General features: G+C 46.7%; 1 non-coding gene across 1 annotated transcript; it reads left to right on the plus strand.

The window, feature by feature from the left end:
- The first annotated feature begins 4,973 nt into the window (after positions 1–4,973).
- Positions 4,974–5,137, plus strand: LOC142426903 (U1 spliceosomal RNA). Its single transcript, XR_012779783.1, has one exon. It is a non-coding gene; the product is annotated as a U1 spliceosomal RNA (small nuclear RNA).
- Positions 5,138–11,658: the final 6,521 nt, after the last annotated feature.

The raw sequence follows: 11,658 nt of genomic DNA on the forward strand, positions 1-11,658 counted from the left end.
ACCAGAGTAGAAAACCTAGTCTTTCGCTCAAGAATTGCCTGGTGGTTTCGAACTGCTGAATTTGCTGTTAACAACCCAACTTGTAGTCACTAGCCACTAAAGCTCTTTACTATACACTGAAGAGGCAAACTGCAAAAATGTGTGGGCAACTTTATATGCAACGGAGCGAGACCTAGGATAAGCAAAGCAAAGCACTACTAAAGAAGAACTAAGCAGGAGGTCTATCACTTCCTGATATCAAAACATGCTACAGCTACCATAGTCAACAGCCTGGCTCTGGCACAAGGAGAGACGCATAGACCAAAGAAACAGAAGCAAGAACCCAGAAATAAACCTACCCTCCTTCTGTTAGTCTGAGTGGACTAAAGAAACAAATTCATAGACACGCTTGTGTATAAGAAAGAGCTTTATCTAAAGAGTAATTGTATATTGAGAAAACATCCCAGCCCAGTCCAGGTCAAGTCCATAAGTCTGATATTAGCCCATTTGTCCAACGCCAATCTATAAATTCCTCTTCAGACTCATACGACACATGCAATGACACTGAGTGGAGGAAGATCACAGGCCAGTGGGTGGAAAGTCTTGTGGATCCAGTGGCAATGGAAGCATCTCAGCACTGGCAGGGGTCTCCACGTGGCTCCTCTGGCTCCAGGGCTCTGGCTCCATCAGCATAGCTCCATGTGGCTTGTCAACAGGAATATCTCACAGGAAAAATGTGTGCCCCGCCCCCAGGGAGGAAGACAGGAGTTCCCAGAACCCTCAGGAGAAGGCCAGGCCCACACAGAGGCCTCATTGGCTACAACCTGATTGACAGGCTAGACTCCAGCCCTTTGCAAGTTGAAAGGAGATTATGTAACTGCCACACTGTTACAGACAACTAATGGTTGACAAAGGACAGAAACACCTTAAATGGGGGAAGAGACCGCCCCTTTAACAGTGCTGGCATAGTTGGATTTCCATTTGCAAAAGAATTCATCAGAATTCATGTCTTACTCGCTATACAAAAACAAATTCAAGATGATCCAAGACCGAAATATAAACCCTAGAACTCTAATGATCCTTGATGACAAAGTGGGGACAAACATAGGTGCACTCATCCATGGCGCAACGGCGCTGCCAAGCATAGTGAAGAAGGCGGGCACCCACCGCAGAACACGGAACAGATGGCTGGACGTCGGAAACGTACGTGCACCAAAAGGTTTCACCAAAAGAGCCAACAACTGAGGGGACAAGTTGGCAGTGACATATCAAATGAGGGAGTAATCTCCAACATCTTTGAAAAACTTCACCACCTCAACAAGAGAAAGACAAATAACCCAATTACAAAATGGACTGGGGACAGGAACAGCTTACCAAAGATATCCAGGCAGCCAATAAACCCATGAAGAAGGGTTCGCGATCAGCCATGCATGAAATGCAATGATGAGATTCCTCTGCCCTGGCACGAATAACCCAGTTTAAGAAAAGATTGTTGGGACGTGTGCAGAGAGATGGGGGCCCTTATAGACTGCTGGTTGGGCTGTGAAAAAGGACAACCACTGACGAAAGCAGTCTTGCGCTTCGTCAAAACAATTGGGAATAGAAACACCATCTGACCTAGCTACAGAGCGACTTGGCATCTACCCCCTACAGAAATAAAGAACAGAGCACAAGCAGACATGTGCCCGCCCCTGTTGATCACACACCCTTCACAACCGAAAGATTGGAGACATTCTAAACATCCCCTGGTGGAAGAATGGATAAATAAACTGGGCAATACACACACACACAGGAGAAAGGCAGGGCTTTCTGCCCCTGTAAAACCTTCCATTCTCAGAAACTCACAGGGGCAGCTTGTACGCTCGCTATGAGTCAGCATCAACCCAATTACAGTGAGCGTATTGTTTGGTTTGGTTCTGAATGCACAAAGTGAAGTACTACACACCTTGAAAGAATGATGAAACTGTGGACCATCTTATGACATGGATGGTCTTCGAGGACATGATGCTGAGTTTAGTTAGTGAAACATCAAGGAACATATAGGGTATGAGACTCATGGTCACTTAACAAAAAACAACCTCAAATGTTGTCATACCAAAAGAAACAGACGTTGGTGGCTAGCAGAGGTGGCGGACAGGGGAAGTAATAGGCTAGAAGGCAGGCAAATGTTCAGGTGGATGAAGGGATAGAAAATATACCACAAGAGGAAGATGCGGGGAAATGGCAAGGGGAGCAGGGCAAGCCACTGGAAGGTTTGATGAGTTGCTTAAGTTACCGGATGCAAAAATGATGATCTGCTATGTAACACCCACACCACCACCACCACCCCCACTGAATTCACAATAAAAAGTGGGGAATAAGTAAATAAATTTTATTTTAGATTTTTTTTTAATCCCTAGAAACATTCCATACTTTAAATCCCATTTTCCATGAACTTTTGAAGCTCCCTGGCAATTCTTAGTCCACCACGTGTCTGTCAATCTGTGATCCTGTGCTGCCGTAAAGCCGGAAGCTAAGATGAGCAGGGTCCGTGGAGCTTCCAGACTACAAACAGACGGCAAAGAAGGAATTGGCTGTCCCCTTCAGAGGAATGAGCCGCTGGGACCATCGTGACTAGCAGCTGAACACTGTCAAGTATGGTCAAGGGTTGGATTCAAATCATCTAAGGGCCGGCTTGCTGCCCTAATGACCGTTGGAAGTATTTGAAAACTGATATATTGGAAAGTAGTTTATTGTTTCCACAACATGATATCAGAGCACCACCACTGTGCAGATGAACATTTAAAAAGAGTAAAGAATGTAAATTTGCGATTTCCACCTTGGGTGGCTGCCCACCTTAGAGAGAACCCTGGTTATAGGGGCCATTCTAACAACCAGTTTGCTGAACTCAACAAAAAGTTAGGTATCCGTTCTGCCAAACCAGTGAGAACTGGCTGTAACCCACCGCTGGATATAGTGCCAGAAGACGAGGCCCCTGTACTCAAAATATGACTGAGGAAGAACTGCCTCTCAAAGTAGAGCCAACCAGAGTGATGTGGACGGAGTGAGTTTTTGAGACCATCATTTGCTGATGAGGCACAACTCAACATCTCTTAATAATTGGAACTTGGGGAATTGGAAGTTGTCAATAATGAAATGGACTATATCAAGATCAGGAGGCTAGGCATCAGCGAGCAGAAACAGACTGGTATTGTTCATGTTGAATCCGACAACCAGATGTCGCACTTTGCCGAGACTGACAGGCGCAAGATGAACTCCGTCACATTCATCCTCAAAAAGAACGGTTCAAGATCTGTCTTGATGTGTAATGGGATCTGTGACGGGCGAGCATCCTTATGCAGACAAGGACACCCAGCTCACACAGCTAGTCCTCATATGTACACACCAACTGCCAAAGCTAGTGATGGGGAGATGGAAGAATTCCACCAACTTCTTCAGTCTGAAATTGACCAAACATGGAAAATACCATCTTGATGATAGTAACAACTAGAGATTGCATGATAGAATTTTGTAAGACCAGCGACTTCTTGGTTGAAGATGTCTTTTGCAGCAACACGGAGAGCAACTATACACATGGATTTCCCCAGAGAGAATACACAGAAAGCAAGTGAACAACGTGTGTGGGAAGAGGCCATAGAGAAGCTCAATATCAGCAGCCAAATGACGCCAGGGGCTGGCTGTGGGAAAGCATCATAAATTGATCCTATGTAAGTTCAAGTTGAAGTTAAAGAAAATTAAGTCCGCAACAGCCAAAATATGACCTTGGGTATATCCCATGAGATTTGAGAACATCTCAGGAATAGATTTGAGTCTTTGAACAGTAATGACAGAAGACCTGGCCAGCTGTGAAAAGGCATCACGAACATCACTCGTGAAGAAAGCAAAGGGTCCTTACGAAGACAAGGATGAAAAGATTGCGGTGGAGGCAGAAGAGACTCAGCAATTTGCTCTGGATCTTGGAATAGCAAAAGCAAATGGGAGAAGTGATGACGTCAAAGAGCTGAACAGACATTTTCAAAGGGCAGCCGAAAAGGCCAAGTGAAGTATTATAGTGAAATGTGCAAATCCTGGAGTTAGAAAACCAGAAAGGAAGAACACACACACACACACACACACACACACACACACACAGCATATTCTAAGCTGAAAGAACTGAAAAAAAATTCAAGCCTCAAGTTGTCATATTCAAAGATTCTATGGGCAAAATATTAAACCTTGCAGGAGGCACCCAAAAGGAGATGGGAGGAATACACAGAGTCAGTGTGCCAAAAAGAACTGGTTGACATGCAACCATTTCAAGAGGCACATGTGATCAAGAACTGGTGGTAGTGAAGGAAGAAATCCATGCTGCAATGAAAGCAATAGGAAAAACATGCCTGGAAGAGATACGTATTTATATCCATTCCAAAGAAAGGTGACCCACAGAATGTGCAAATTATAGAGCACTCTCGTATGGGATTCCTGTCGGTGTCGTGGTTGTGTGTTGGGCTGTGATCCACCATATGATCAGCAGTTTGAAACCACCAGCAGCTCTTACAGAGAGAAACTGGGCTTTCTACTCCCATAAACAGCCTCAGAGACCCACAGAGGGTCACTAAGGGTCAGCACTGACTGGATGGCAGTGAGTTTGGTTTGGGTTTATCATTGATACTACATGCAAGTAAAATTTTGCTAAGGATCAGTCAACAACAGCTGCAGCAGAACGTCAATCAGATATTCAGGCCAGCTTGAAAAGATGGCATGGAATAGGAGTTATCGATCAGGACTGACATCAACTGGATCTTGGTGATTGCAGAGAACACCAGGGAAAGTTTACTTGTGTTTTATTGACTACGCAAAGGCATTGGACTGCGTGGGTCATAACCAACAATGGATAGTACTCAGAAGAATGGAAATTCCAGAACACTTCATTGTGTTCCTGTGGAACCTGTACATGGATCAAGAGGCAGTTGTTTGAACAGAACAAAGGAATGCTCAAAAAAAAAACCAAATTCATACTTACCTGGCAGGCGAGATACCATGATCACAAAGGTGATTTTCCCAGGGTGAGACTTATCCATTGTACTGTGGGTGTACTGACCCCTGCGTTTTCCCCAAAGGTGAGAAACTCAACTGCATAATTTGTGGTAGTGGGGAACTACATTCACACTCTCCCCTGTAAAAAAAAAAAAAAACTGATTGAATGTCATTGAGTCAATGCCAACCCATAGGGAATACTACATGTTTTAAAATCAGGAAAGTTGTGCTCAAGGTTGTATCCTCACACCATACTTATTCATTTATTCTAGATGCTGAAAAAAATCAAACAAGAAGCTGGACTACATAAAGAAGGCAGCATCTGGCTTGGAGGGAGGGTTAACAATATGCAGATGACACAACCTTGCTTACTGAAAGTGAGCAGGCCTTGAAGCACTTGCTGATGAAGATCAAGAATTGCAGCCTTCAGTGTGGATTACAATTCAGTGTAAAGAAAGCCCAAATCCTCGCAACTGGACCATTAGGTAACATCATGACAAAGGGAGAAAAGATTGAAGTTGTGGAGTAGTTCACCTTGCTTGAATCCACAATCAATGCTCATGGAAGCAGCCACCAGGAGTTCAAATGAGACCCTGCATTTGGCAAATCTGCTATTCAAGGCCTCTTGAAAGGGTCGAAGAGCCAAGATATAACTCTGAAGACTAAGGTGCACTGACCCAAGCCATGGTGTTTTCAATCACCTCATATACATGTGAAAGTTGGACTTGACTAAGGAGGCTGGGAGAAGAATTGATTCACTTGAATTATGATTCTGGTGAAGAATATTGAAATACCACCGGCAGCCAAAAACAAACACACAAACAAGTCTATCTCGGAAGAAATGTAGTCAGAATGTTCATTAGGCTGGGAGACAGTGAAACTTGGCTCACGTACTTTGGACAAGTGATCAGGAGAGACCGGTCCCTGGAAAGGGACGTCTGGTTGGTAAAGTGGAGGGTAGTGAACAAGAAGCGCCTCAAGTAGATGAACCGCACGGTGACTGCACCAGTGGACTCAAACATGACAGTGACTGAGGATGGCACCGGCCCAGGCAGGGTTTTGTTGCACGTAGCTTCACTAGAACTCGAAGACAACTCAAAGGCACCTAACAGCAATAGTAATATTTCTCACCCTTTTCCATGCATAAAATTATGAAAGAAACATTTCCAGATAGACCCAAACATCTTTTACATCATAATGCAACAATTGCAATGTTTTGATGTCTGTGGTAAGTAGCTCCCATTTGTTATAGTGTGCAAATATCTTGAATCTTCAATACGATAGGTTTGGGTTAAGTTACTAGCGGTTGTACTGAAGTTGAACACTGTACCCCAGGCACTGCCTGTATAACTTATCAGGTCTCCCTCGACTCTTGGCATTGGTACAAGTACAAGCCCTGGGCTGCAGGCCTGCCTCCAGCACCTGGACCCTAAAGCTTCCTCAGCACAAAGAACACTTTCTATAGCCCTGAACAAAGCCTGATTCTGCAGAGGGCAAAGTCTGAATCCTGGGGCCTAATGACCTTGTTTTCCAGACCCCAATCTAGAGGCACAGTCTGATACTTATGGGAACTAAGGACAGTGAATTTTAACTTGGGCCTACTGGAACAGCTTGACTTTGGCATCATGAACTGGTTGTGTGTAGGCTAGGGGCAAGGAGCATCCCACTGTAAGGAAGGAGCCCAGTTGGGGGGCTAGTGATAGTCAGGTTTGTGTCAACTTGACTAGGCCAAGATTGTCATTAGTGTGGCAGTCACGATGTGACCTTGCACAATGTAAACAACTTATGTCAGGATGGCTACCAGCAACAAGAACTCCTGGGAAGATTGGGTGGTGATGACCCCTCCTTCGGGGTCATGCGGACTGTGTCGCTATGAGGAGACTATGCGTGTACCCTTCCGCCTGGAGCTGGTCGATGTCATCTCTGTAAACAGAGACCGAGGAGTTCTGCCCTTTCTTCTTTTTCTTCTCCCTGCTGGCTTGGATCCTCCATCTGGCTCATTGGGACTGGGACCTGCTGCCAACCCCCGGAGTCATTCCTGCTTCCTCTTGCTGCTTCCACGTCGGCCTTGGCAGCTGTGTGAATTAGGAAGGCCTCCAGCTTAGTGTCCAACCCACAGACTTGACCTGGACTGGCTTAGGCCACTTCTGCCATTGTGTGGGCCACTCTCTCCATACATGTACCTGTCACTGGTTTCGCTCCTCTAGAGGACCCCGCCTCACACAGGTGGGGAAATAGGGAAGGGTTCACATTAACTCTAGTCTAGACTTGACTCTGGACCACCCACCCTGCCTCTTCTCCCTAGATGGGAGTCCAGAAAAGAAAACAGTCGTCCACGTCACCTCAGCTCTGACTCCTGTCCTGCCGGCTACAGAGCTTTGTCCTAAAGATCCTCAAGATGAATTATAAGCACTTCGCTCAGGTGATTTTTTTCCCACTCTATCCACCTCTGACGGCTCTCCCTTTATCAAAAGAACTTACATCTAATTAGCTTCCACTTCCCTGATGCAAGTGAGACCCGCATATCCCTTGCTCCCCATGCCTCCCCTGAATAAATGCTTAGTTCTCGTTGCTCTCTTCCAATGGGCTGGGACCGGAGAAATCCTCACAACTGGACCAATAAGCAACATCATGAACAATGGAGAAAGGACAGAAATTTTTCAAGGATTTCATTTTGCTTGGATCCACAGTCAATGGTCACTGAAGAAACAGTCAAGCGTTCAGAGACCGCATTGCACTGAACAGGTCTGCTGCACAAGGACCTCTTCAAAGTGTTAACGAGCAAAGAGACAGCTTGAGGGTGAAGGTGTGCCCGACCCAGCACTTGCTAGTTTCCATTGTCGCAAGTGTATGTGGTGGGTGGACCACGGCTCAGGGGGACCGTGAAGAATGGGTGCCTTTGAATGTGGCCTTCGTGAAGGTTATTGAAAAGAACCATGAGCTGCCAGAAGAGCAAATAAATCTGTCTCAGAGGATAGCCAGAATGCTCCTCAGAAGCCAGGCAGTCAAACGAAGTCGTCTGCTGCTGCGAACGTGTCTACTTTGGACATGTCATCAGGTGAGAGCAGTCCTTGGAGAAGAACATCATCCTTGATAAAGTAGAAGATCGCAAAAAGAGGAAGGCCTTCACCAAGATGGATTGACAAAATGGATCGGACAGTGGCTCACAAGTAACATCAAATGCAAAGATCGCAGGGGCTCAGACGGTGTGTTAGTCTGTTGTATAGAGGGTTACTATGAGTAAGTCAAGGCACCTGATGGCAACGATAGTATGTGGTACTACTATAATGCAGTACCACACAGGGGCAGGTGATAAGTCAGAGCGCACAGATAAACTACATGGCATGGTGCTTGGCCCAGAGTAGAGACTTCCTTTTCCTGAGACTGTTTCAAAGCCCCTGTGCACGTTAATCCCCCTCTTCTAGGTAGCACATCCTCTCCCCACCTCTGTGCTGGCTGAAGTATCACTATCCAAAAGCTAACTAACTTCGTTTCCTTTGAGTGAATCCCATAGCCACCCTATAAGATAGAGTGAAACTGCTTTATAGGATGCACCAGCTGGAATCTTCACTGAAGCAGACTGCCTCCTCTTTCTCCTGCAGAGCTGCTGGTGAGCTTGAACTGCCAACCTCTCGGTTAGGTTAGCAGCAGAGTGCTTAACCCCTGGGCCAGCAGGACTCCTCTGTATCCCCATACCCTCCCCAAAACCCCTTTCTTCTCATCCTTTCCCATCCCCCTGCCACGAACCTCTCTCTTAGACCAGGTTCTCCTCACCTGTCCTGCTAGCCTTCTTCCACCTGCCTCTCCACCTGTGAGTCCTGGAGTTACTTAGATAGCCTGGTTCTAGTTCCGGTTTTCTCGGGAATGTGCTGGGCACCCGTAAGCAGAGCTCTAAGTTTCTCCATTTCTCTAGGCTTCAGTTTCCCTATCTAAATTCATTCATCAGAACAAAAGTATCCACTCATTCAACAAATTCAACCCATTTATTGAATGTTGACTATGAGCCAGCACCTGGGAATATAACACCAAGTCAGCTAGCTGGCTGCCCTTTGAATGGGGTGAGAGAGAAGAAAACAGGGCGTTGCAGGAAACAAGTACCCTACTAGAAATAAAACAAGATGGAAGGAGAGGCTTTATTGGGAGCCTCTCTGTAAAGGTGAGAGGAGCCCTGGTGGTATAGTGGTTATGAGTTGGACTGCCAACTGCAAGGTCTGCAGTTCGAAACCACCAGCTGCCCCTCGGGAGACAGACCAGGCCCTTCTGATCTGATAAAGGAGTTACAGTCTCGGGAGCCCCCAGGGGCAGTTCTCCCCGTCCTGTGAGGTCCCTCGGAGCCAGAATGGATTTGATAGCAGTGCGTTTTGAGGTTCTGTTGGGCTGGCGCCACAGTCAAAGGCTCTGAAATGACTCTTGGCAAGATTTGATCCAAATCTCTCCCCAGGTCTAATGAATTGAGTGATCCTTTGCCTGAAGTATTAATATTAAACCTTGTTTGTGTTGGAAGGCTTCTGCGACCTGGCCCAAATCTGTTTTCCTGGCCTTGTAGAGAAGGATCCAGCTGAATCTCAGAAGAACTAGATGTGTCTAAGCATGTCTGGCAACAGGATAGTACACCCCGCCGGGAGCCTGTTTACCTGGGAGATGGGGTAAGCTCACCTTGAGTCAAGGAGGGGCTTGCACTCTGGGGTTGAGAAATAGATCCTTATCCTTCTAAGACTCCAAAGGGAGAGGCAGTGCTGTTTCTCAAACATCTCCAGGCAGATCAAATCCACTCCTGAGTTCCTAGGGTGGGAGGCGGGGAGCTTGAGAGCCAGGCAACTCCATTTGGGGTCTTTGTGCCCACATGGCCCAGAGAAGAGACCGATTTACTTCTAACTTTGCACAATCCGTGTCTAGCTCTCATGTCTGAAGGGCATTGATCAGAGAAGAAGTGGCTTCCAAAGGGTACTCTGTTCGTCTGGGTAGACTAGAGAAACAAATCCACAGAAACTCATATGTATATGAGAGAGTTTCATATAAAGGGTGAGTGCACATTAAGAAAGCATCCCTACCCAGTGCTGTCCAAGCCCACAAGTCCAACATTATAGCCCATACGTCCGACACCAATCTACAAAGTCCTCTTCGATTTCACAAAACACACGCAATGATGATGACTGCAGAAGGAAAGCTGAATCAGTGAACGTGTAAGCATCTCAGCGCTGGCTGGGGTCTCCACACGGCTGCTCCAGCACCCAGGGCTGCACCGGGCTAGGTCCCTGTGACTTCTCCTCAGGGATGTTTTGCAGGAAGTGAGCCTTGCCAGCTGAAACAGGGAACTGGCTAAGACAGCTGCACCCTGGTCCGACCACCAGAGAGTTCTCCACCCTTCAATTAATCCCACATGTTCTTATCAGCCAGGTTGGCACAATAAGCCTTGACTCTCTCAGACACATAGAGTGACCAGGACTTAAAGAGGTTCCTAATCAGCAGGTGGAGGCAAAAGCCATGATTGCTGGTTGAGAGGTGGTCCCCTCATGTTGGCCAGAGTCCTACTCTCCAAAAGAATGAGAGGCGAACATTTTAAAAGGGGACCCTTAACAAACTTGGGCACAGGATTAGAGAAACCAGTAATAGACCGTGTGGTTTCCTGGGGCTAGATCCCCTACTACTTGTAGAGCTGAAAAGACAAAGGGAAAACGTGGTCGCAGGAATCAACCAATTGATAAGACCTGGAGTTACAGAGGAAAGTCACCCAGACGGGAGCTCTGGCCAGAGGTAAAACACAGACAGCCACTGACAACCTAGGGCTCAACTTGGAGGAAGCCGGGAGAATAAATGTCACCTCTCCTCCTTTCGTCCAATTTCCCGCTAATGCCTAGGTTTGGCCAAAGTCAGCCAGAGGCCAACAGGCAAAGAAGTCAGGTGGAGGCAGTCCACTGAGGTTCGCCCTCACAGTACTGCCTAGGAAGGAGGAAAGCAGAGCGGAGAAGCCTGGTGTTCTCCTTTGTTCCCTTTCCTCCCACAGACTAGTCAGGCCCCAGGAAACTGGAGTCATCCTCACTTCCCCTCCCCAACTAAAGGAACCCTGGGGAGTCGAGGTTGCAAGCTGGGTTGCTTGCTATGAGATTAGGAGTTTGAAACCACCAGGTGCTCCACAGGAGAAAGACGGGCTTTCTCCTCCTAAAAAGAGGAGGAAGCCTACCGGGGGAGTTGTACCCTGCCCTATGGGGTCACCATGAGCCAAAATGGACCCAATAGCTGGGCATTTAGAGTTTTTCCTCCCCCCCCCACCACCCAAGTATTATTTTCCTACTAGATATTTTTGACCTCTCTCTCTCTCAGGAATAGGCAGGTCATAAATATCTCTGTACCCCTATCTAGAACACAGCATTACAGCCTGTATTAGTCTGGGTACTTTAGAGAAACAAATCCACAGAAACTCATGTATAAGAGTTTTGAACATCAAGAAAACATCCCCACCCAGTACTGCCCAAGCCCACAAGTCCAACATTAACCCATATTTCCGACACCAATCCACAAAGTCCTCCTCCATCTTACAAAACTCACACAATGACTCCAACTGCAGGAGGAAAGCCGAGTCAGTGAATGTGTAAGCATCTCAGCACTAGCAGGGGTCTCCACATGGAGAATGTGGAGAATGCTCCAGCACCCAGGGTTGCATCG

Source organism: Tenrec ecaudatus, chromosome 14, assembly GCF_050624435.1.
Source record: "Tenrec ecaudatus isolate mTenEca1 chromosome 14, mTenEca1.hap1, whole genome shotgun sequence".
Lineage (NCBI taxonomy): Eukaryota > Metazoa > Chordata > Mammalia > Afrosoricida > Tenrecidae > Tenrec > Tenrec ecaudatus.